This window comes from Nicotiana attenuata, chromosome 6 (genome assembly GCF_001879085.1).
Source record: "Nicotiana attenuata strain UT chromosome 6, NIATTr2, whole genome shotgun sequence".
Classification (NCBI taxonomy): Eukaryota; Viridiplantae; Streptophyta; class Magnoliopsida; order Solanales; family Solanaceae; genus Nicotiana; species Nicotiana attenuata.
The window spans coordinates 42,639,505-42,645,347 of record NC_031994.1 but is presented as its reverse complement, the minus strand read 5'-3'; positions in this window follow the sequence as shown (position 1 = coordinate 42,645,347).

Sequence of the window (5,843 nt, the reverse complement as noted above, 5' to 3'; positions counted from 1 at the left end):
TGTGATAGGGTTCGCGTGGGGCGAAATAATACAAGCCCACTTCGGAACAGCCTTTTTAGGTTAGCTCGTTCACTCTCTCGTAAGTGCTTCTCTTTTTCTTTTCCTTCTAGGTCTCTCGTGCACTTACATGACTTTTTGCCATAATCCGCTATTTTTTTCTCAAGCTTTTCCTCAGCTAGCTCGTTCACTCTCTCGTGTGCACGGGAGAGTGAACGAGCGAAGTACTTCTCTTGTCTTTTGGTCCCAAATCAACTTCTTTTGCTCATCTTTCGTCCAACTTGGTCCTACACATAAGAATGCACGTAATGAACATAATTCAATACAAAAACGCATATAACCGCTCGTAACCACACAAGTTATGAGATGAAAGCACACAAAAAAATATGTATTTTTAGCCGTTTATCAATACACTATTCACCCCCTCTAATATATAAATGGTACATAATTTTAACAATGATAACTGTTATCTCTGTTGGGACCACACGCACTTTTCCAGCCAAATGCACCATTGATCATTCTGGAATTTCTTTTTAATTATTTTGGGTTCAATTTCTAATTCCTTTTTGGTGCCGTATTCGTTCCCAATTACTAGAAGGTTTCGGAGCTTTGCCTAACTTTTATAAAATGCTCCTTTTGGTTGTTTTTCGTGTTGACTGTGATCTAAGAAGATAAAGGGAGCAGCTGTTTTGACAAGAAAAAGAAGAGAGGAGAGAGATTCAGAGTGAGCTAGAAATGAAATTTTTTATAGGCGTTGGTAACATCTAGAGGCGGCTTAAAAGAAAACCTTAAGTTTTTTAAATAATTTTTTATTAGGTACTAGAACTGTCTTGCATGCACGTCGATCGGTTATTCATTTCCTTATGCCTAATTGAGCTTCCACCAATGAAAATATCAGTTAACTATACTCACAAAAACTTAGGTAATATCTTATGAAAAATTTAACTTAATGGCAATGCTTTTTCAATATGTTCATCATCTAATCATCTCAAATATTTACTACTAAGTAGAATGTTAAAATAATTTTATACATTTTGAGTAGTTTAGTTCTATTTTGAAATAAAAAAATAACTTGATGCATTATGTATAAGAAATAATCAATTCTAAAAAAAATTCAAGATAAAGATACATAGTTTCATTAATATCGTCATCAAATTGCTTCTTGATGATAGGCTATAATTGTATATTTTAGTCGCTTATTACACTCGAATTTACTGCACTTTAATTGAGTTTGCGCTTTAATCGCTAGTGTTTTGCACTAATTGTGTGTTTTATGCCTTGTAGGTGTGATTCCGAGCTATATAGATGTTATGCAATGAATTTAAGTGATTTGAAGCTTTGAAGTCTGAGTAAAAGCTCAAGGAATTAAGCCGGGATCGTGTTCGGAGGTCAAATTTGATAATTAAGTACGAACGAAGACTTGAGGAGGCATATTGCGCACTGTCTAGTAAAATAGACATAACTTTTTGCTCAGAACTCCATTTGGGCTCCACAATATATGGTTGGAAAGCTAACTCAAAGAGATACAACTTTCATGTTTTACGTTTTTCCAAATTCCAAACGGAACAGGGTGAAAAACCGCGGTTTTGCCGCGACCGCAGCAGAACCGCGGTAGAAGATGGTCGCGGACAACTGAAGAATCAGAGGGCATGTTTGGCCGCGGTTCCACCGCGACCGCGGCAAAACCGCGGCAGGAAGCCAAAATTTCAGGGACTAAAGTGCAAAACATGGGATTTTAAGTCCTAAACCCTATATTAAACAAAGGAGGCCGGCCAAAAACAAAAAGAGGACATATTTTGGACACAAATTAGACCTGAGGAGGCGGAGAGACACTACTTTATGGTTAGACAACACCCTTGGAGGCAAGAACACATTGGGAGCAAGGCGGAGAATTCTTCTACAAGTTTTTCCTTCCTCTTCCTATTTTTCATTGTTGGTTATGACTTTTAGTATTGTAGTTTTACATACTATTATGAATAGCTAATTTGTTCTCTAGAATTTTGATAGAACCTTTTGTAGGATAAATTCTTGTTATGTTTTTATATAATTGAGCCATAGCTTTTCTCTATTTGTTCAACTACGTTTATATTGTGGTTGGTTGAAGAGCTCTCAATTAGCTGTGCCTATTTAGTATGCATAACTCGGGAGAGAGTGCATATTTAGGTAATTGTTGAACAACACCACTCCCAGAGTATATGAGGGATCAATAACCGAGGGTTTAAAGGTGGGATTAGGGATAACGAAGTCTTGGGTGCGATCTGAAGTGAGCTGTATTAAAAGCCAGCTAGCGTAGCTCGGGAGAGTGCGTCTAGTAAATTATCGTAATTACTCGGGAGAGATTTACGGTAATAAGAGTGCTCATGATCGGTAGAGAATACTTAGGCGAAATTATAGAAGACATAGCGGGAAGGATTCCGACAATTGGGGAAATCATAACTCTAGACCTCCTTAATCTTTTCTCTAACCCTCAGTATTGTTAGTTGTTAATTTACTATTTTTAATTTGTTAGTTAATTAGTTAAACAGAAGAATCTTAATATCTATAAGTTAGGAATTGTTCAAGCTTGTCTTCTTGGTGATAGTGAACAGCTGTAGCTAAACCTTAGTTCTCTGTGGGATTCGACTCCGGACTTGTAAACCGGATTATATTTGCAGCGACCGCGTTGTCCTTTTTATAAGGCATAGTTGGGCGTGATCACTTCTCTCTTCATAGTCTATGTTTATAAATTCAAGTTCATTCAACTGAAGAAGCTAAATTACATTCCAACAATAGAAGTATAAAATTTGGAATCATTTTATTACTGATAACTTTATAAAAATATATAATAATAAATAATAGGAGAAAAAAAAGGGGCCTTTCAAGATGGGGGGCCTAAAGCAATGGCTTTAAGCCTTATATATCCTTCGGCTGCCCCGGTAACATCTTGTTCTCCAATCTCAACAATGGAGATCGTGCTTGGAGATTTTTAGCTACATAAATTGAGCCACAAATATTAACAAAGATACAACAATATTAAGGACACACAATGTACTCAATGCTGGGATCTAGTCTTTCGTTTTGTTGCTACTTTGTTCTTCGATCCATTGGAGTAAATAAAGGCGGCTACACACTTGAGAGTAAATTGTGTTTTAGGATTTGCAAGTGTATCTAATCCGTTGTCTCATGTTGGGAACATATAAGTGAAGTCACTAGGATGATGCCAGCAACTGTCATGTACACAACATGCTTCAACAATGACTGCTGCACTGTTTCGTCTGCAATGCAGCAGCTTTAACAGATGTAAAGAGTTGACTTGTACAGTGTCGGAGGAACTGATATCCATCTGTTCCATCTGCCATTCCCTTAACTGATTTCATCGGGACTTGTTCCAGACATGTGACTTATTCTTTTGAGCAAAGAGAGGCTTTGTATCAGGTTCTCTATCTGGTTCTCATATGACATTTGTTAAATCATCAAAACAAAAAGGCACATAACATATCAATTTCGCCCTTTTTGATGATGACAAACTTAGAATTAAAAGTTCTCCCTGAGAACTAGATCTCCATATTTTTCCCCTGCAGATTAGCCTTATTCCCCCAGAGAACCTTTTTCTCATTTTCAAATTTCCTTTTGTTAACCTAATAATTGCTCAATTTTGACACAGAAAAATAAGTAGGCGTTTGGACAAAAGAATTGTAAAATTCGAAAAATTGGCGAAAAAAAATTTCAAGTGAAAATAGTATTTGAAATTTAGAGTTGTGTTTGGACATAAATTTCAGTTTGGGTTATTTTTGAAGTTTTGTGAGTGATTTGAGTAAAATTTTGAAAAACAGCTTTTTGCAGTTTTTCAAATTTTCGAAAATTTCTAAAATGCATCTTCAAGTGAAAATTGAAAATTTTATGAACAAACGATGATTACGAAAAAAAGTGAAATCTTTTTGGAAAAATCTTCCGTCAAATTTTATGTCCAAACGGGCAAGAACAACCCCACTGAAAAAGTCCATCAAGCTTTCCTGCAGTCAGTGACCAAAATTTCAAAAGAAAGGAAAATGACGCAGAACTCTTTATACAAAGGCTTTTTCGCACTTATTTGTATGTACCAAAAGTGATCGACTACGTTATACTCCGGCTTTGTTTGACCAAATACGGAGTTTTAAAAAAAAAAAATCTTTCTTAAAATTTGTCTGAGATAAGCCGTAGTTAAATTTTTCTAAACATAAAAAAATATCATTCGTCTGGGATGTACTAAAAAGAATACCGTGCCAAGTAAATGGGAAATGAAGGAGTACTATCTTTCCATTCAAATCAACAAGAACTCGCGATTTTAAATAAAGGTAGAGTTGAACTATATTTTATTTTATTTTTTGGAAAATTCCCGGGGAAATTTGCAGTCGCTATCCTTTGGGTGTGCATTGGGTAACCTGCTCACCGTGCAATTGCTCGTAAATCACACAAGAGATGCAAACCACTCTAGGCAAGCCCGGTGCGATGAGCTCTGACTGAGTAGACTGCTGATGAGGAGAATTGATCACGGGTGTCCCGTGTGGGGAGTAATGTTTGATCGAACAAATTCTCTCTTTTATTTTTCTTTCTTGACAATAACTGTTACCCTGTTGGTACCACACCCACTTTCCAGCCAAATCCGCTAATAATCATTTTCGAATTTCTTTGCAGTTAGTTTGGGTTTAATTTCTGATTCCTTTTTGGTTTCGTTTTCGTTTCCAATTACAAGAAGGTTTGCCTTGAACTTTTATTTGTTGTTTTTGGTGTGGGAGTGACGTAAGAAGAGAGAGGAAGAGATCATTTTTTACCGTAGAATTTTTTTGTGACCATCTTAGCTTGAAATTGCATTTTTGTTAGTTTGAGTGTCGTCCTAAATTACTAAAGAACTTGATTCTTTGCCTTACTTCTTAAGTTAAACGGAATAAAGAGTAAGAACAAGGACAACAATTTTTACGTGGAAAGTCACTCGGTTCAAAGGTGCAAAAATCACGAACTACCCCGTAGGATTTTAACTTCAATTTCACTAGAACAAATGAGCCAAATGTACTGATTACAAGACTTGTAAATCAATACCCCCAGAATTATCCACTTCAACTATTTGAATGAATTACAAGTTACTCTAACTTGCACACTCAAACACTTACTCCAACTAACAGATTATGAATGACATATTGATTACAACTAGATTTCCTAATACACATAAACTAACAGATTCAAGAAGAACACTAAGACTAGTAATCGACTTGAGTGTTGATTGTGCCACAGCTGACGTGCAAAAGGATGATGCCCCGGTCCATCAGGAAAATATTTAACTTCCCAGTACTTCGAGATCTTTGGGAGTACTGTGCACAGTCAACTTCTCATTTGATAGGACTCCTAAAGCTTAAGGGGCTCCACGAATGTCGTGACTCTTGTCTATCACTCATGCGAGCATATATTCTTGTTATATTAATCGCCTTCTTCCCGCAATCTCGGACTGTAGTAACTCTGTGCCAAAATTACTGCCTTGTAAGAACCTTCAGCAGCTACCTTGGGGACCTGGTTCTTAGCATACTTCACCAACCACCTTGAGGACCTGATTCTTAGCACGCGTTCACAACACCCTTTGTTAATCTCCAAACACCAATTCTCAACAATTTTCTAATTCGTCACTATTGGATCGAGAATTAAATTTTTAATTGGAGTTTCTGACATCTTGTTCTTCAATTTGAAAAATGTAATCGTGCTTTAGAGGTCTTTAGCTACATGTTTTGAGCCAAAAACTGTAGCTCGTTTTTGGGTGATTAAGTATTTCTTATTTTTCACTTGTTTGTTGTTGCTATTATTGACATCTGTCTCTCTTTACGTGGCACTAGTGTTGTGAC